The sequence below is a fragment of the Myotis myotis genome, unplaced genomic scaffold, assembly GCF_014108235.1.
Source record: "Myotis myotis isolate mMyoMyo1 unplaced genomic scaffold, mMyoMyo1.p scaffold_m19_p_19, whole genome shotgun sequence".
NCBI lineage: Eukaryota > Metazoa > Chordata > Mammalia > Chiroptera > Vespertilionidae > Myotis > Myotis myotis.
In genome coordinates, this window is record NW_023416323.1 from 22,994,475 (window position 1) to 23,016,315 (window position 21,841).

The following is a 21,841-nucleotide window of genomic DNA, read 5'->3' on the forward strand; positions in this document are numbered from 1 at the left end:
GGACCCTTCGGTCTTCAGGCAGACGCTCTATCCACTGAGCCAAACCGGCTAGGGCGGCACTATTTTCTTGTTATGAATGGGCATGGCCTGTAAGCAGCAGATCACCAGATCAAATACGTGATGGTCTCAAGCATATACTTCCTTGGCAGGAGAGTCCATGCCAGCCTCAGCCAGGATCTCTGGAGACTGAACAGGAGATGACAGGGACTGCTTGACCCCCCACCCCCACCCCACCCCCCATCTCCCTTCTCAGCCTTGAGCAAAAGCAAAGGGCCGGCCCCCTGAACCCGCAGCCTATCTGCATCTCCTCCGAGAGCCCGTTCTCAAAGAGCTACACGGGAGCGTGAAGATCTTTTGTGAGATTACTTATCTCCAGCGTGTGTCACTTTTTCAGCGCCATAAAACTGAAATACTTGAAATAGATGTCACTACATTTGTCATGAACTGACATGGCCAATTAATATTACAAATTCACCATGGAGAAACGCTCCCAGCTCCCAAGGTATAAACTGCTGAACATCACAATTTCGTCTTGTAACAATGGGCCAACCTCGCCAGGGCTATAAATACGCCGGGCGAGAGCCTGATTAAATGGCAGAAAGTGCTGTTCACGGGGACTCGCTTTGCAGGGTTGACACTTGCACGGTGCCCAAAGTTAACAGGGACCACCGGTGTCTTGCCTGCAAAATATATTTTTTTCCAATCTTTCTTCCAGGAAAAGTTGACTGCTGCAAACGATGTGATTTTTTTCTCCTTACAGCTAGCACTTGGCACACTCATTACATGACAAGAAAGATTCTGGACACAGGTTGTCCCAAGTTATTTGCCATTTAGCGATATAGGCTTTTCTCTTTCTTGCTTTATTTTTAAATGTGTTTTTTATTGTGGATAGTATTACAGACATCTCCCATTTTCCCCTCCTTTACCCCCCTTCCCTCAGCCCCTACCCACCCCTCGGTCTTTCTTGCTTTTTTTTATTAAGTGGTGTCATACCCAAACTCTCGTTCCTAATGAGGCACAGTTTGGCCCTTGGCCCTGAAGGAATACATGTTGGAAATGAACTGGAAAATGACACTTGGCCTCTCCTTAACGTCCCATGAGCCGGCTCTGCCCCCTGGGAGTCAGCCAGCTTCTTTTCCCGTGACCATTTTATAACCAGAAGGGGTGAGGGGGTGGGGAGGCCGTTGCTCCAAGTCACACAGTGATTTTGGTGATTTCCAAACACTCCCCATTCACGGCTGGAAAGGGAGGGCATTTGAAGGGACCTCCACGGGATACTTTCAGGGCTGAAAGGCCTAGACCTTCCTTTCTTGACAGCAGTTTCAAGTTCAGGTCCTGTGGCTTAGTTCTTTTTATTGTTGGTTTGGAGGACGGAGAGAGCATTCAGGAAAGAGATTATGTACTAAGGAAAGAGAAGTAGTGGCCAACAAATTACTCCAACTGAATAAATTGAGCCAGCTTTGGAAATGAGGTTTTTGGAGGAAGGTGAGACCTATATGCATGAGTGTATGAAATCAGAGAGAAATGTGTCAAAAACAAATTACAACTCTTCCAAACACAGGATTCCACACGAACGGATGTAATCATCGCCATCCGTCAAGCTCAGTGTGTGCATTATGTCTGCATTTCATCAGACAGAGTTAGCTCTTGGGTCATTAATTAGCAACCTCCGTTCTAGGTACCCGGATACGAGAAAGGCTATAGAGCACACGGTCCCACCTGTGCTGTGATTCATTTTCTTATCTACTTCTCTTTTTCTTCCGTCATTTTGCTAAAAGTGCCCTCTGAAGGAAATCAAAGAGGTTTCTCTTAAAACAGTGGTTCTCAACCTTGGCTGCACATTAGAATCACCTCATCTTTTAAAATCCCGATTTCTGGGCCTCATCCTCCGGAAATTCTGTTTCTTTGTTACTAATGTTGTGGCCTCACCCCATAACAAAGAAACAGAATTTCCGGAGGAGGAGGCCCAGAAATCGGGATTTTAAAAAGATCCCCAGGTGATTCTAATGTGCAGCCAAGGTTGAGAACCACTGTCATAAAAGGAAAACATGCAAGCATTTGCTCAGAGTTCACCGTAGAGGAGATCGCTTTCCTCAAAGTACACTTACTTAAAGTCACTTGCTAACTTCTTTGCATCTAATACCAAAACAAAAAAAAAGCTATAAGAAGTCGTATGCATTTATATTAGACTTTTCCCCTTATTCTCTCAGTAATGGAATCTTCCTGTTTTATGGAAGCTGAGCCACTCCATACAAAGCACAGTTTACTCCAAGACAAACAGAAATTATAGAAAATATAAAAATCCCATTAAACCCTTTAATCTCTAACTTTCCAAGCAGGTGAATTAATATAGAGGACATTCAAGATTTACTTTCTTTAAGCTCCAACAGTAAAGAGAGTTTCAAAGTCATTCTCAAAGCTCCAGAGGTTTTTTTAAATCCAAATCAACCAAGCTTAACTCTGCAGTGTGGTATCTAATAAAACCTACTCTAGATGCACCTGCTTAAAGATACATGGTACATTTGGATAAGAGAAAAAGAAATTCGAGAATCTAAAGCTATAGAGTGATCCAATGGTTAAAATTTTTGAATAAAGGTTTCTTGTTTCAAGTAATAAACCCAAGCTTCTCAGAGGATATTCTGAACCTTGATTTTAGAATAAGCCCAAAAAGAAGTTACTGGAGCAAACACAAGGTGAAGAGAAAAATTATAAGCATGTTTTCCTATAAGGTCCCCATTCTGTAACTGTGAGAACTGCATCATCACATTCGAGCTCAGAATAGCCATTGGGGTCTTTTAATTCTTCTTGGTCCTTGTCAGACCATCACCCATAAATTGCTTTTCTTGGGGGGAAGTGTACATAGTTTTCTTCTCCCCTAAATTTCTTATATAAGAAAACATTAAGCATATTTCAAGTAAAAAATTACAGTGATCAATAGCCATGTCAAAGATCAAATACCCAAGCTAAGACAGCTGAGTTAAAAAAGGTTATAAAATGAAATAGAACACTTTGATTTTCTAGTTGTGATCTGAAGGTACTATTAAAGGCTGTTGGGAAAGAATAGTTAGAAGGCCTTTGAGGCATATTTCAGTAATACAGTTATGACCAAAAGGAGTGTTTGTTAGGCACTTGTCATTCACTTTAGTAATTATGCAAATGGAATAAACCAAGTCGGCTTTGAAACTAAGGCTCTGGAGTAAGGCAAGAATTGAATGACTGATGTTATGAAATCAGAAAGAAACAAGTTCATGTTGTCATTTTGCTTAGATAGAAGTATCCATGATGTAACTGGCCTTTGTAAAAGTCATTGATATCACTTACGAGACCCAAGATGCACAACTTCCAACTGAAGAAAACAGCAAACTAAACTCGAACACGTTACAAACAGCAATGGTAAAGATTTTGAGTGAGTGTCCTGAATAAACAAACATTCACAATCATTGGGCATTACCTTACTTAGATAGCATAGATTAGAAGGATAAACCATTTTAAATTAAATTTGAATTCATCAAAATACACTTTAGAGAGTAATCATACTGAGGATGATTCAAGAGACACTTTTAACAATAATATTACAGGTTTTTTAATACATAATTCACATACCAATCAATTCATCTATGTAAAGTGTACAATTCAATGGTTTTTAGCTTATCCCCAGATATGTACAACCATCACCACTGACACGGAGGTGGGCAGGGGTGGGGAGAAAAAAGAAGGGGAGAGAAGGGGAGTGAAGAAGGAAAGTTAGGAAAAGAGTAGAAAGAGACTTGGAGGCACATAGGCTATGGCCGCTCTCACGGCATTTGCTGTTGCAGGATTTCTCACTATTTTCCACGGTAATAGAGCTCGATCTGCCTGGTTGCCAAATAAACTCCCTTCCCAAATAAAGTGAGAGAGAAAGCAAAAGAAAACTGTTCATTCGCAAAACTGAGACGCACCCAGTTAAAAAATTAAGTTGTACAGATCAGAAATGTAATCATAGGAGACAAGCTCTGAGAGCTTTTCAATCACTGTGGGGCTGCATCAATTTAAAGTCATGTTACATTAAAGAGGAAAACGTCTGGGAGAGCCTCCCCGTGTCACTTTAGATTAGATTTGTTGTTGTTATCAGGCTGTACGTTTTTGTCGGCTTCATTTTACATTTTAAAGACATGGCTTAATGCCTATAAATAAGAAACATGTAACCTATGACTTGTTCTCGGTCGCCCAGAGATGAGTAGGCAGCACAAATGAACACGAAGAGGAAAACGCACAATGTTCCCCTGGATTCACATTAACATATTAACTAACTTCCTTGCAGTAATCTAACATAGGGCAACTTCAAATCCAGTGTTGCTGTGTTTTAACTCTGCTCCACTTCATTTAAGAGTTACACAAAAATCAATCTGTGGTCCCTCTCCCTTCACCTACTCTACCATGTAGGAGGGAATTGGAAAATTCCATCCAGTTTGTCTCCGTGTCTCGTCAAGTGCGACTTCCCTCATCTCACCAAGATCTTGTTAAATTGCATATGAGTTTCGTTCTGGGCTCCCAGGACTTCCAAACATCAAGTTGCATAAAAGTGACACTTCACCAATTTAAGTGATAAGTTTTCAAATGGTGAAGCGTCTAATTGCAACGATAAATTCACCTTGTTTTCCTCCATGGCGAGACATCTGTATCTTTAACAAACAACAGTGGCAGTTTAAAAACAATTAGACTCAAAAACTCTAATGAATAAAAATCACTGTCTCCATAGATAGTACATGAGCGTGGCTGTACAAGGCGCGGCACTCACAGCTAAGGGCTCTCCCAGCCAGGAAGCAATGCCTTCTCTATGATGATCTCTAAGGCGGAGACCACAGTGAACATCAAAATTCTAGAGGAAACCATTAAAACCTCATGCTCATCAATACAGCAGTCTTATTATTACTTTTATTTCCTTACAGGAAGCAGAGTGGCCTTCATTCTGGTTGACAGTGGCCTTCGATTGAAGATCGGTTGCTACCTCAGAGTCCAATCACAATGTCCACCAACAAACTGCCTCTTAACGACAAGGACATGAAGAAGAGCAAAGGCAGGAAGGGCAAGGGGCAGTGAAAATCGAGGAGGGTGGATGGGGTGGGTCTCTGCTTCCCAAGGAAGAGGCCACTCCTGAAATTCAAGACACTGGATATGAGTTTCCAGACTGGCTGAGTGGTCAAGGGCATGAAGTCTGGAAGGATCCTTGAGGGTCATTTGACTGCACTCCGTTTCCAGTGTAAATGCTGACTTCGGAACCCGACCGCACAGAAGATGAGTCTCCATGGCCTCCCAGTACACAGAGTTATTTATCCCTGAACCCCTATATATTAACCGCCCTTGCCCGTTTGGTGAAATAACTTTGTTGAATGAATGAATCTTAGCATCGACCTATGGGACCAGGAGGTCACAGTTGATTCCCAGTGTGGGGTGTGCAGGAGGCAGCCAATCAATTTTTCTCTCTCATCATTGCTGTTTCTCTCTCTCTTTCCTTCTACCTTCCTCTCTAGAATCAATAAAAATATCTTTAAAAAAATAGGTGGCTCATTAACAAAGACATAATATCAAATCCACTAAGGGCCGAATGGAGTGGAGCACAGCTGGGCGTGAAGGTTAGAGAGAAATGAAGGCTGGCTGCGCTCTCACAAGCTTTGCCACCCACCAGGGACTTGGGGCATGAACATGAGAAAAGTGTGAGGCAGTGTGGTTAAAGGGCCTGGGTGGTGAGGACACCAGTTATTCAGAGGAAGGTGCAGTCCCCAGGGCAGAGGTCAGGAAAGCAGCCTCAGGGGAGGTCAGACTTGAATTAAGGGGTGCTGATGATGATGGGGCTCACCCCTGCAGACACCGATTGGGTGCTGAGTGGCAGCACCTGCTGGGTGAGTTACAGGGTCTTCAGCTAACCCTCACAAAAACCCTCAGAGGTAGCAACAATCACCAACCACATGTTACAGATGAAGAAGCTCAGAGAGGTTTATTGCTTGGCCAAAGCTCACATGGGTAGGAACGGGTGGGGTTGGACTTAGACTCTCAGTCTGACCCTGAAAGCCCTGATGCTCCTGGCCGCAGGAAGAGCAGTGACTTTAGGGGCAAGCCTGTGGCATAGACAGGGATCCTCAGACCCTACAGTCTTCAATGTGGGAACTGACGTGGCACCGCGATGAGCCCAGCTGCGCAGTCAGGGCCACAGGCGGCAGGGGTGGGAGGTGAATCCGCCTGGCAAGGGACCCCTGCCCTGGTGGCTGAGGGGCACCTCCTTTCGGAGCTCAGAAGAGCCGAGGCAGCCGCACCGAGGCTTACAGCAAGTGACATGTTGATCAGCGCCTGCTCTGCAGCAGGGCCCGTCCCCTCACACCCGGACAGGTCTCAGACAGCCTCCTGAAACCGCCCTGGGGGCCCCAGAGGCCCTGAGGTCTCCACAGCTTGTCACTCAGGCACCGAATACACTTAGTCTAATTGGATATTATTCCTCCTTTATAGAGCCAAGCAGGTTGTTACCTAGTTCCCTGGGTAAGACATTTGCAGCTTCATTTTGCAATTACATCTCCCTGGTATTTGTCATGGCACAGAAGTGAAATCCCTGTGTCGCTGGTCCCCAATGTCATCTTTTCCTTCTGTTTAAAACATAGGTGCCATACCAGGTCTTTTTTAATCTGTAAGTGCTTTTCCGACCTCTAGAAAAAAAAAAGAAGAAGAAAAAAACGCTGCGATATCTGACCAATTATTTTCTAACCCACATTAAAAATATATGCCACTTCCATTGCCACTGTGGCAGTCGCTGGAACTGCTCACAATTTTCCTGGCTCTTCAATTCTTGGGGGCACAGACTAGAATCGCATGCACTTTCCTATCCTTTCACAATCAGGCGTGGCTGTGGACTTGTTTTGGCCAATGAACTGTAAGCAGAGGTAATAGTTCTAGGTGGGAGCTTAAAAGCCAGGCCCTGATTTGCCATGTACCCTTCCCTGTACTGCAAAAATAACAGAGGTGTGTGTGAGTGATGGTAGTGAGGTCATCCTGGATCCCTGAGTGACTTTAATGAGCAGACCCTGCCCCCTTCCCATCCTCTTTGGTCAGATATTATGACTGAAAGATCACTGAGATCTGGGGATGTTTGTTACTACAGCACAACCAATTACATCCTGACCGGTAGAAGCCAGTTCCAGTTCCATCTTTGTGTCGCACCTCCTTGTCACAAAGTCGGCTTTCTTCCTGGCTCCCAACATTATGGGACTGCTCATGAGTTATCAAGGGTGGGCCTGGATGGCCTCCTAGGTTGTGATGTCATATCCTTTGTCCTGCATCCTTTCTTGGCTCCTGTCTCTCTCTATGCAGCACACCATCTTTCTTGGACCTAGTTCAGATTCATAAAATAAGAAAATGGACCTCACATTCTTACCACCTCGTCTAGAAAGAGTTACAGATGGACTCCCCCACATTTCAATGACAGAATGCAAATCCAGGCAAGTGGCCTACTCCACCGGGAAATTTCTAGAATCCAACATAAGCCACACATGTAGCAAAGAAGGGGTCACTCCTTTGCTTCCCCAGGCACATCGCTGCAATACCTAGGTCCCCAGGCCCTTTGGAAAGCCTTGGTGAGGTCTCTTCTGAGGTTACATCTCTTCATACCAGCCTAGACTAATCAACCTCTGCCCGTAGAGAAGAAATCAACCCACTCCTTCTCCCGCTAGTGGGCCTTCCTTCTGTAACAGCATCTGATGCCTGACGAAGCAGAAAGCGCAATGTTCGCAGCTGCACTGCTGCTGAGGCCGGATGCTGCTCTCTGGAGTAAGGCTGATACCTCAGCTGAGCGCCTGTTGGGAATGGGCAGTTCATAGCCTTATATTCCAAGGAGGACATCTGTTATTTTGCAGATATAATAGTATTTCTTTAGCATAAATTCCTAGAAGTAGAATTGGGGTATATTTATTACACATACACTAAGCAGATAATGTCAACTGGGGCAAGTCAGTAGTTTGCTGAATTCTTTCATGCCTCTTAAAGGAGATGTCAGAAAAATCAAAAACCCCTGACTTTTTATTTACAAATGAAAGATGGCTTTTGTACCTCTGATTTTTGAGCAGGATAAATATACCCCAATATATATTATTAAAACTGAAGATGGATGCTTGTTGCCTACGTGCCATTATATTTCCAAATAGAGAATACTTTGTTTTCTTATAATCCCATTTTTAAAACTAGGGCTGTTTTGTTAATTTTGGCTTTAGGAAACAGTTTTCAAGAACCCTGTCTTTGTAAGGAACCTTTTGACAGAGCAAGGAGCCTTTTGACAGAGCAATTCTACTCCTAGGAATTTATGCTAAAGAAATACTAGTATATCTGCAAAATAACAGATGTCCAAGACAATTCATTTCAGCATTGTTTACAATACACTTAGAAGATCAGGAACTTCCCAAACGGCATGTCAACAGACAGAGAACCAATTCCATTAAGAAAAACCCATATCATGAAACACTATACAGCTATAGAAAGGAAGTACAGAGGTTGAAAGGGCTGCTGACTCTCAAGGGAGCGGTGCCTGTGGAAATCACACTGACACACTGAGGCTGGCTCCCCTGGGCCTCTGCAGGTGCGTTCTGATGCCAGGTGTGATCTCCTATCTGTGTGGCTCTCTCCGGCTCTCTAAACATGGTTCTCTCTGCTCGAATATCACTTCACTAACAAAGCCTTCCCCAGCAACCCTGACAAAAGCGCACAGTAGGCTCACTATACATATCTCATGAATGAGTGAATGAATGAATGAGTTTATAAAGCCCTTCAAAACCATGTCTGTGGACTCCTTATGGTATATCAGTCCCATGCAACAGCCATGAGGAGGCTCAACTGGTCCCACCACCACCTTTCTGAGAAGCAACGTCCCCCCAGGCCCACAGGGAACGGCAGCACCGGAACTGAGACCATGGTCACTCCTCCTCTCCCACGGAGCCAGGCCAGGGCCAGAATCAGAACCCAAAATGAACTCCTTTCAGCCGTCTAGCCTCTCAGTAGGAATATCCGAAGTATCTTTAATCAAACTTGAGAGGCTCAAATTGCCCACAATTCTAGAAATGCCTCCAGTTACTATGGATTTATCAGTGAAGAGAATGAAATAAAGAAAATTTGTTTCATAGTTAAAGCCAAGGCCACTTTATCCCAGATGTGCTTAAATCACTTAGCTCTTAACAGAATCTTTAACTATAAATATACTAAATTTGGTAGTAGGATAGATTAACTACAAAAGGAAATTAACACTGCCTTAGAGAATGGAGATAACATATTAAACCACTGATAGGCTACTTCTGAGAATTATAACTGGGTAGACCTAACATTTTTAAATGGATATTAGAGATGATGAAATACTGCTTGGCCACCCTCTGAAATACAATTGAATTTACATTGATTAAGGAAGAGGGAGGAAAGCTAGCATTATATGAGGCCTTCCATTAAAAACTTTAAACAAGCCCGAAAATGACGCCTTAGGAAATAGGTTCGGGTGACTAAACGGTGTGTCATTAGTCCCCTGGCAAGAAACTGCAGTACTTAGTTCCCTTATGCGTGGGTGTGTGCAGGATTTCATCAGTGAGTAAATTAACACTTGCCTTCCAAAGAGACCGGCAGGAACACCCCAAGTTTGCGAGCCTTTGTCGTTAGCCCTGTTTGCATTCTCCACGGCAAACCGACAGTCTAGTGATGCAGTGTGTTTGAAACCCTCAGCGGTATCGGCTGCCTGAAGCTGACGCTTCCCCGTTAAATACAGCACCGCTCAATTAACAGCTCTTCAATATACAATTTAATTTTCCTTTCATCTTGATCCACAGCCTGGCCCGGCACAGGGCGTGCTGGAATAGATGCGCGCTGAATGTTGAAGCACGTCTTTAGAAATAAACCTATCACACTCGTAATGATTTCTGTCATAACACGACAAAACAGATGAAGCTCCGCGTCTGCCACTTCTGCCCACACGTCATTTTTCCAACATCACCAGAACCTATGATTTTTTTGGCTCTTCTCTAATACTTTTTTCCCCACTTATCGCTGAATGGCATTCTGCTGTTTGAGAAAAGTTTATCCTTTTTTTCTTCTTCTTCTTCTTCTTCTTCTTCCCTGTGTGACAATTATTCAGAAAGAATGAAGAAAACTGCTATTCCACTACTTACATGTAAGTAAGGAATGTAACTCATAAATGAATTATGAAGGTCTTGTCCTTGGAAAGACATGCATATTTCATCATAAGTGTGATGCATAACACTTACTCCACATCCAGTATTTATATTTATACATGATTATTCTAGGTTTTTTTGAATCGCAGCAACCCCACACTTTCTCACAAGCAAATCCAACATTCTCCTGGAACCTGTAAGGCACAAAATAGAACGCAGGGACGGTACTCCCAGCTGACCCTGCACGCGTACTCTCCCCCTGGGTGGAAGGCATCCTGTTTACGGGGAATGCTGTGCACCAAGTCATTTCTCTAAGGCCTACAAGGCACTGTTCAAACAGCTCCCGTGCTCACGGTTGGTCAAAGAGGCAGGTGTTTCACTTTGAACCAAAGGCGGTTTCTTCTGTTTAAACATATTCATAAAAACAAACTTGACAACGCCTAACGCCTTGGATAGGAGCAGGATAGCACTGACTTGGGTTTCTCAGTTTTTTTGCGCTGTGTGAGGAAACAACAGGGCCCTCCCACTGTCAGTGAATAAAGTGTCAGGGAAATATGACTAAAACCCAGTCCCTTTCTGATGAAATCATTCCTAGTCTTTCTTAGGCTGCAGAGTTAGGTTCATTGCAGAACGGAGATCCTGGGTAACGTCACGGCCACAGCACGATGCCAGATGGACTTATTTTAAATGCACTGGTTTTATCCCAGTGTATTTGATCACAGGAAAATTTGTAACCTACTTTTAAAAAAAATCACAATACATTTCAGATTTTTCACCTTTTTTACTGCCTATTTAGCAAGAATAGAAATTACACATAAATGTGCCTAGACATATATGTATATGTAAACACACATACAGCCATTTAAAATAGGAACTGACACAGCTACCATGTTTAAGCATGTTCCTTCCCTTCTTACTCGCCTTTCCGCAATGGTGTACTGGCTCCTTATATAATTCCAAGGGAACTAAACAAAAGCTGTAAGAGACTTTTTAATTGTCAGAGATAGAGCACTTAGAATTTATAGTAATTAACTAGTCATTATTTCAAATAAGAACATTAATTGGTATGTTTGGGAATCTGCAGCATTGCAAAATTTAAAATAAACATTACAAAGATATCATTTACAACTAATCTATATTTACCACTGAAGTGAGCTTCAAACTATATTTCTTTCTATTATGCATTTATTGGCTACAGCACACAGCAAATGGGGTGTGTTATGCACAGCTTCCTAAACACCTAAATTTATAAAACCCAATTACATAAATTAATTAGGAATGAATGCATACATTTATGCCTCTGTTTGCCACTGGAACATATTAAACATGACAAAATTAATAAGTAGACTCTAAAAGAAAAAGTAGCGCCATGTATTTATTTTCCATAGCCAATTTTTTATGAGATTTAATTTGACTTATCTAGTCCTAAGGGTCATGATTCTTAATAAATATGCAGTTTCTTGCCATTTCATATATATGTAAGGGTATGCTTTTATGGTTCCTAAAGGACCAAGAATGTATAAATTCAAGAGCATTTATTTCCACATCCAGAGACTGAAGGGCAAAGAATTACTCAAGTGTTTTCTATCATGCTTCTCTCCACACTATTATCAAAGGCCACATTTTGGAAATTAGAGCAGTACACACACAAAATTAAGTGATTCACCCATATATCGCTTATCATGGACACATCCATTAAAACAAGCTGTCTTGTCATCAAAAAGCTTCCAGCAAACAAAAGCCCAGGACCAGACGGCTTCACAGGGGAGTTTTACCAAACATTCAAGGAAGAACTAAAACCTATTCTCCTCAGACTACTACAAAAAATTCAAGAGGAAGGAACACTTCCAAGCTCATTCTATGAAGCCAGCATCACCCTAATACCAAAACCCGGTAAAGACAACACAATGAAAGAGAATTACAGGCCAATATCGCTTATGAACATAGATGCCAAAATCCTCAACAAAATCTTAGCAAATCGGATCCAGCAGTACATCAGAAAGATCATACACCATGACCAAGTAGGATTTATCCCAGGGATGCAAGGATGGTACAATACCCGCAAATCAATAAACGTGATACATCACATAAACAAATTGAAAGAAAAAAACCACATGGTCATATCAATTGATGCAGAAAAAGCATTTGACAAAATTCAACACCCATTTTTGATAAAAGCTCTCAGCAAGGTGGGAGTAGAAGGATCATACCTCAACATAATAAAAGCCATATATGACAGGCCCACAGCCAACATCATACTCAATGGACAAAAACTAACACCATTTCCCCTAAGAACAGGAACAAGACAGGGATGCCCCCTCTCACCACTCCTGTTCAACATAGTACTGGAAGTGTTAGCCATTGCAATTCGGCAAGAAGAAGAAATAAAAGGCATCCAAATTGGAAAAGAGGAAGTAAAACTGTCCTTATTTGCAGACGACATGATATTATACATACAAAACCCTAGAGACTCCATCAAAAAGCTACTGGACTTAATACATGAATTTGGCAATGTAGCAGGATACAAAATTAACCCCAAGAAATCCGAGGCATTTCTATACACCAATAGTGAACTTTCAGAAAGAGAGATTATAAAAACAATCCCGTTTACCATCGCACCAAAAAAATTAAGCTACCTAGGAATAAACTTAACTAAAGAGGTAAAAGACCTCTACTCAGAAAACTACAGGACGTTGAAAAAAGATATAGAGGAAGACATAAACAGATGGAAGAACATACCGTGTTCATGGATTGGTAGAATCAACATCATTAAAATGTCCATACTACCCAAAGCAATCTATAAATTCAACGCACTTCCCATTAAAATACCAATGGCATACTTCAGAGATCTAGAACGAACTCTCCAAAAATTCATCTGGAATAAAAAAAGACCTCGAATAGCTGCAGCAATCCTGAAAAAGACCAAAGTAGGTGGGATCTCAATACCAGATATCAAGATGTATTACAAAGCCACTGTTCTCAAAACTGCCTGGTACTGGCACAAGAATAGGCATATAGATCAATGGAATAGAATAGAGAGCCCAGAAATCGGCCCGAACCAATATGCTCAATTAATATTTGACAAAGGAGGCAAGAACATACAATGGAGCCAAGATAGTCTCTTCAATAAATGGTGCTGGGAAAATTGGACAGATATATGCAAGAAAATGAAACTAGACCACCAACTTACACCATACACAAAAATAAACTCAAAATGGATAAAGGACTTAAATGTACGACAGGAAACTATAAAAATTCTAGAAGAATCCAAAGGCAACAAAATCTCAGACATATGCCGAAGCAATTTCTTCACTGATACAGCTCCTAGGGCACTTGAAACTAAAGAGAAAATGAACAAATGGGACTACATCAAAATAAAAAGCTTCTGCACAGCAAAAGAAACCATCAACAAAACAACGAGAAAACCCACTGTGTGGGAAAACATATTTGCCAATGTCATATCCGATAAGGGCCTAATCTCCAAAATTTATAGGGAACTCATACAACTTAACAAAAGGAAGATAAACAATCCAATCAAAAAATGGACAAAGGACCTAAATAGACACCTTTCAAAAGAGGACATTCAGAAAGCCAAGAGACATATGAAAACATGCTCAAAGTCACTAATCATCCGAGAGATGCAAATCAAAACAACAATGAGGTACCATCTCACACCTGTCAGACTGGCTATCATCAACAAATCAACAAACGACAAGTGCTGGAGAGGATGTGGAGAAAAAGGAACACTTGTGCACTGCTGGTGGGAATGAAGACTGGTGCAGCCACTATGGAAGACAGTATGGAGTTTCCTTAAAAAACTGAAAATGGAACTCCCATTTGACCCTGTGATCCCACTTCTAGGAATATATCCCAAGAAACCAGAAACACCAATCAGAAAGGATATATGCACCCCTATGTTCATAGCAGCACAATTCACCATAGCTAAGATCTGGAAACAGCCTAAGTGCCCATCAGTAGATGAATGGATTAGAAAACTGTGGTACATCTACACGATGGAATACTATGCTGCTCTAAAAAGGAAGGAACTCTTACCATTTGCAACGTCATGGATGGAACTGGAGAGCATTATGCTGAGTGAAATAAGCCAGTCAATGAAGGAAAAATACCACATGATCTCACTCATTCATGGATAATAGAGACCATTATAAACTTTTGAACAATAATAGATACAGAGGCAGAGCTGCCTCAAACAGATTGTCAAACTGCAGCAGGAAGGCCGGGGAGGGTTGCGGGGCAGGAGGTAGGGGGGTAAGAGATCAACTAAAGGACTTGTATGCATGCATAGAAGCATAACCAGTGGACATAAGACATTGGGGGATAGGGGAGGCTAGGGGACTGTCTAGGGCGGGGGGATAAAATGGACACATATGTAATACCCTTTGTAATACTTTAAGCAATAAAAAAAAAAAAAAAAAAAAAAAAAAAAAAAAAAAAAACAAGCTGTCTTGACTCCAAAGAGGAAGAAAACATGGATATAGGATGGAGCCAGTCAGAGAACATGGCAGGAAACAGACACAATATAACTTTTTAAATGCAAAAAGCAGGACCCGAAAATGCCTTCCTCTTATATTTAAAATAAATCAAATAATTTTACAGCATTGTTGCTCAAAATACTTTCTTGCATGGGAAACACTGAAAGAAAATAATATGATTTTTAAAAAAAAAAAAAAGGTAAAAGGAAAGAGATAAAGAGATGCGGCAAGAAGGGAACTCTCCCCCTGCCCCCCATCCATGCATATTCCAACGGTCTCACTAACATGTGCCTGCAAGGTGTCCAGGTAGAGACTCGCTGCTGGCAGCAGTGTGTGTCTGAGCACATGTTGTGTGACCTGGTCTGGAGTCTTGGTTGTCTTGGTTAGAGGAAAAGCAGGGATGTGAAAGCAAGGCCTGTGTCAGGCCTCTGTTCCATTAGAGCTCCTGGGAAACAAGGGAGATTCTTCAGGTCACAGATCACTTCCCTGGGCCAAACCATGCCCCTGCTTGCTGGAGTAAAAGTAAGTAAGGATAAGTAAGAATGCAGAGTTCCTGGAATCAACCCACGAGATTGTACACAGTCCATCTTACACAAAAGGGACAGACTTCATCTTTAGGATGCAGGGCCCTCTGGGAGGAGAGGCAGTAGAAGGTGGAGGCAGCTTGTAGCCTTGTTCACACCCTTTGTGCCAAACTGCAGAACCCACGGCTTCTCCACAGGTGCCTCCAGCTCCACAGGACCCAAACTGAAGCATTCTTCTCCTTCCCCTTCCTCCCCTTCCTGTGCTCCCTATTCACCGCTTACCACCCCTCCACTCCCTCCCCCCACTCCACCTGAATGGAAGATCTACAGACTTTCCAGGTGGGCCTTTGCTCCCTTGGGTCTCCAGAACTTTGCCCAGGGGATACTCTGATGGCAATGTCCTTTGCTTTGCTTTGCTTTGCTTTGCTAACTTCTAGGAATTCTTTAAAATTCAGCCAAAACTCACCTCTTCCACCAGTTTTTTCTAACTCCCTCTCCCAATGACGAGCTGATATTGTGATTTTCAAACAGGCATACAAATTATTGATAACCCTCCCTTCCCGAGGGGGAGCCAAGTTCCCATTCCCTCCCATGTGGAGCGAACAAGGTGATTCACTCCTAATGATCTCATGTGGCAGAGTGAAAGTGGGTGACTTCTGAGACTGGGGCATAAACAGTAGGTTTCTCCTCTTGGATCACTTCCTCCGGAAGCCGGTGGACGTGTTGTGAGGAGTCTCTAGCAGCCCTATGTAGAGGTCCACATGGTAAGGAATGAGGCCTCCAGCCAACAGTCATGTAGGTGAACCTTCCTGGAGGCGGCTGCTACAGTGCGTCAAGCATTCAGAAGACATCTCAACAGCCCCTCATGACACAGCTGTGCCAGAACCACCTAAAAAGAGCCACCCCCCAATCCCTGTGAGTTCTCTGCGAGTTTTCTCACAAAAACTCTGAGATAATAAATGCTTACTTTGAGGGTACCATTTGGGATAGTTGTTTATGCAGCAGGAGGTAACCAACACCAATACCCTTCCTGTATGCTTCCACAACACCCTGCTTTACCCTCTGTATCTCTAGAGCCCAGCACAGTACCTGCACACTGTTGGCACTGAATACATTTGAGGGATACATAGTCCGTGGCTGAATAAATGGATTTATGAACAAATGAATCAGCTCTGTGAGAACTACAAACAATATATATATATATATATATATATATATATATATATATATATATATATATATATAATATCCTAGCATCAATTATATAAACTGTGATATGATGCTATGATAATTATTTATAACCAATACTTATTCAGATTAGAAAGAACCATGTCATAATGTTTCAAGAGGCCAGAACACACCTCATTCTGGAAATCATTGCTCTGGGGTCTAGAAATCACATGTATATTCTTGTTTGTTTTTAACAACATTACCCCTTTGTTGTGACATTTAAGAAATAAGGAAGTTCAGAATAGAGAGGGGTGTTTTCCAGTGATGATGATGGAAGATGAGGGGAAGACTCTGTGGAAGAGCTGGGCCTACAAGGATACCATTCAAGGGAGATGGGAAAGCGGGCAGACAAAGAAAAAAACAGAAGGAACAACAGGCTAGGATGAGAAAGCTCCATCTCTGTGTCATCCATCCATCCATCCATCCATCCACCCACGGAACTGCTGGTATTTTAAACGTCACCTCTGAATGTGTATGTCCATACATGATTAGGTGAAATCTCTGTAGGGTCTAAAACATCAGCTTAAGGAGTTTAGAATTTTTATACTTGGAAATGGGGATCCATCACAGAGTTTTAAAGAGCTATGCCTGAGGAAGACGCATCCAACACCTTCGGTGGATGTGCGTGCTTCAAGCACAGGCCCAGTGAGGAAGCTGCAACAAGATGCGGAGGAAGAGTAGAGGAGATGGGGTTATGGAACTGGACGACAGACTGGACGCTGAGGTCAGAGAGAGAGGGCTGGAGAAGAAGACTCTGACATTTTGAGTCTGTGTGACTGATCTATGTGAGTTCACATTAAGAATATGATGTATGAAATTCTGAATTTAAAAACAGATGGAGTCTCATACAAATAGTGAATCATTATGTTGTACACCTGAAACTAATATAATATGTCAATTATACAACAATAAAAAAAGAAGAAGGAAGATGGATTCTTAGGGATGTGAACGATAATTTTTCTTTGTAATTTGTGTGAGTTATCTGCACAGTTTTCATTAAGTAGCAGCTCTTCTAATCATTGTCAGACATGACAACACCATAATTCACCTCTCCTCTGTCGGTAGCAGATGTCACTAATCACAGTTCTCTCTTCCACTGAGCATGGGGACAGCTTCTGAGTCCTTCTCAATGGGATGCTGCAGGCAAGAAAGTCCAATAGTTTGAAATGCACTTGCCATCCTGCGTGAAATCAGGTGTTTGGTTACTGACTGAGACACTGGGACTACAAACCTTCTCATCCTTGAAGTGACTAGAAGTGAAATGTCAATCCAAAATGAAGACAAATCATTTTGGAAAGAAGCCTGTCATTGAAAAATAGACTTTATTTTCTCTTTGCCATCACCAGCACACAGTATTTAGTTGTTGAAATAATAAAATAAATCAACAACAACCAGAAAGAAAGAAGAGAAGAGTAAGAAGAAGAAAAGGTAAAACATGTTAGGACTTCTAAGATTAGGAACTCAAAGTGTTGATGCTGTTCTATAACTCCTTTAAACTTGACCAGTTAAGTCCCTGGGAAGGGGAGGAAACAGAAGGATGAGGCATTATCTGGGAACAACCAGAGGCACATGGTCATGGGGGAAGGCACCAGGACCAACTACCCTCTGAGGCAGCTCTCTGAGCCCAGGTTGGGAAGGAACATGGGACACCAGAGTGCCCCAAACATGCTCGGTCTGAACTGGCAACCAGAAGTTAGCCAGGTTTGGCAGAGTCCAGAAGCCATGTAAGCGGGGTCCTGTACCAGGTTTTCAGCCAGATTGCTAGACCAAAATGGCTAGCAAAAGTTTAGGATATGGAAGAGAAGGTCAAGATTGAAGAAGTGAGAGAGGAAAAGTTGAAAGAATAAATTGAAAAACATTAAAGAATAAATGGAAAGGAATGCCTAGTGAATGGGCGGAGAGAATGTACAGATGAGTAGATAATTCCACGTGGGTGGCCGGGTGCACGTGGCTAGACCAGGATCCTGTTTCAAAAAGAACCAGACTGAGTTAGAAAATTACAAATGCCTACTTCACTTTTGTATTTTTTTTCAACCTGCTATTAACATAAAAGACTGTTGTGGCCTTGCCAAACATTTGTCATTTCATCCCTTAGCTATCAACACTTTGGACTTCAAATACAGTCATAGAATAACCCAGCTCAGATCACTAGTATTTTTGCATCATGCCTTCTCCTGCTTTGGATATTCTGTAAGTTGAATAAAGTTTCCTTGCACCCTCAGCCTTTTCCATGTTCCCCATATAATGCTGTTATATTAATTTTCCTTCTCAAAAAATCACCGTCTTAACAGACAAACATTTTGGTTCTTAGTTGAAATTCCTTCCCTACTTCAGTGGTTGCAGAACAAAGCAAACATACTGTCAGATTAGTGCGTACATTTTCATATCTTAGGATAAAGGCATGTTATTTGGGTGTTTTCCCTCCTTATTTGGGTACATCCCCCTCTGTGCAGGGGGATTCATAGGCACAAAATTAAAAACCAGAAACAATCATCCTGTTTTCAGCCCAATTTTCCTTCTAACTGCTTCAGGGAGAAGGAAGAATTGCTGTCTATTTGGAAGCCAGAAGCAAATGTTTGCCTTTTCATCATAAGCTTTTCTACTGTTTGCAGTCAGCTCTGCACTCAGACCTGCTCACAAATAAAACTGGAATGAATTTTTAATAACCTGAAATGAATTTGGGAGTGATGACTGCCTTGCCCTCCGGCACAACAGATCATGAATGTGCACATGTAAAACCCTCCATCCAGAGAAGGGAGGCCCGACGAGAAAGAGCAGGCCCAAGACGGAGCATGGTGACGCCTTATGCTTACCTTGGGCAAAGGACACCACACTGTAAAATTAATCCAGCCCTTACAGATAACAAAGCTCCCCTCTGGCTTTGAACACTCCAGTCCGCTCTCCCAGGACATGGATTAACTGAAAAACCATCAAGTGAGGGCAAACCTCCCGTGGCCACCTGAGAAGCCAAGCGCCCCCGGACTGTGAACACCGTATTAAGAATGACAATAATAAAAACTGCGTGATGATCTATGATCTAATGCGCACTCTGTTAAGCACTGGAGCAATATCACCTTGAGTCCTCCCAACAGTCCTGCAAAGCAGCCATTAATAACCTGTCTTTACCCAGGGGGAACCGAGGCTCAGAGAGTTCAGGTACTCTGACCTAACCTTTGTTTTTATTCCTTTGCTTTCTCTCTCTCTTTCTTACTCATTATTATTGCGAGCATACATGCTGCAACCTACAAAGAAATTCACTCTAAAGGTGTGTCGGACAGGTGAAAGGAATGACATCAAACCCAGCTAATTTAGCAGTGAGTCACATGAAACAGAAAAGGAGAAAATTAGAAGGCTGGAGAGGAATTCTTAAAATGCCTACTATGTGCCGAGGAAGCACAGTCAGAGCCGAGGCAACCATCACAAATACTGCTATCCATCTTTCTAGTTCTACCACTGACGCCTTAGAAGTCTCATGGCGACACTCAATAACTTAAAAGAGGACATACTAAGAAATGCATTATTTATTTCCTCCCTTGCCATCCCAACAGGCTTAAAAAGAAAAATAGGTTGCACATTGGCTACCGTGTCACTGGTGACTTTTGAAGCCAGTACCTTTGTAGATCCATAAATAATACTTTTTCCTGCTAGGAAATGGCTCTTCTTGCATCTATTTGTGTTTTCCCTCATGCCATTGATGATTCCATCCAACAGGCTGCTTAGTCTATCAATGAATCATTTACACTGAAACCTACATACATATGCCTCCAGCTGCTTCCTTGGAACAAGAGAGAAGAAAGGTCTTTGGGTCTGGAAATTAGCCTAAGCAAGATACTCCCAGGTAACTTGGTGAGGAAGAGGGAATGGAAGGGGTGGATAGCATACATCTGAATAAAAGATCACCTCACCTTGCCCAGCCAGTATGGCTCAGTGGTTGAACATCTACCTATGAACCAGAAGGTCATGGTTCAATTCCTGGTCAGGGTACATATCTGGGTTGCTGGCTCAATCCCCAGTAGGGATGTGCAGGAGGCAGCTGATCAATGATTCTCTCTCATCATTTATGTTTCTATCTCTCTCTCCCTCTTCTTTCCTAAAATCAATAAAAATATTTCTTTTTTAAATAGATCACCTCAAGGGGCTCAAAATATCAGGTGAGTAGCACTAAGGAGATTTGGAACTTGCATCCTGTCTGCATCTAATGAACTAAGGTCATGCCCTAGATAGCAAGTAGTAGAGCAGAGGAAAGAAGAACCCACTTGAGTGTTGGGTTCATTGTCTAAGAGCCTTGGCAAACCCCTAGAGGTGGAAATGTAATGGAGGCACATTAACTGCTCTTGAGTAAGAAATATTTATATGGCCATAATGATGTAAATACTTATTGTTTCTCATCTTATAGAATCAATCCATAGAAAATGCACAAGAGATTTAATTATGGTTATAGAATGGAATGTAAATGTTATTAACTGTGACAAAGCTGAAGTTAGGGGTGAAGGGGAAAGAAAGAGGTGAAAGACTTGAAAAGGATGCCAAGAGTTCATCTAACAAGGTACAGAGTCGAGGGCACTGTCCAGAATCAAAAACAAATACACACACACACACACACACACACACACACAGATATATAGACCTATAGATACATATAAAATATTTAAAATTCATAAAATCCTATCTAATAAAGAGGGAATATGCTAATTGACCCTCACGCCATGGCAAAGATGGCAGTGCCCACTGCCAATAAGGAGGGAATATGCTAATTTACTGCCCCACCCTAAAATATGGTGGCACCCACAGACAATAAGGTAGGAATATGCTAATTGACTGCCATGCCCTCAAAGATGGCAACACCCACAGCCACAAGACGGTGGCGCCCAGTGCCCTCAGGCCCACCGGGGCGGCAGGCACACAGCAAGGCTGGACCCGCCCCCTGTGGCTGCCTCCAGAGTCCCCCAGTCCTCTCAGCCCTCCAGCTGCCCAGGGCCACCTGAGGCTCAGGTAACCAGGGTCGGCTGAGGCTTGCGCTGCCAGCAGTGGCAGCAGCAGAGGTGTGATGGGGACGTTGCCTTCCCCTGATCGCCGGGTCGCCTCCTGACCCTGAGGGCTCCCGGACTGTGAGAGGGGGCAGGCAGGGCTGAGGGACCCCCCCCCTTCCAGTGCATGAATTTTCATGCACCAGGCCTCTAGTAACACAATATAAATATACAAAATCTGAAGTTACATAGTAAGAGAAAGGAGACATAAGTATTGAAGTTAGTATAAATGAGTTAAATCCATACCCATAACAGCAAAAGTTATTTGCAAGTCCCTGAAATTGATAGATCAAAAAATGGCAGTTTATACATTCTATTAAAACATAAGAGGCAGCCACCAGAAGCATCAGAACAGCAACTGTTCAAAGTGGTTGTCGTTATCCACTCTTGCAGGCCAGCATCCA

The 21,841-nt window shown here is 42.5% G+C and overlaps 1 protein-coding gene across 1 annotated transcript in view; it reads right to left on the minus strand.

The window, feature by feature from the left end:
* WWOX (WW domain containing oxidoreductase) overlaps window positions 1–21,841 on the minus strand; it is a 930,714-nt gene that overhangs the window by 829,133 nt on the left and 79,740 nt on the right. The window lies entirely within an intron of this gene.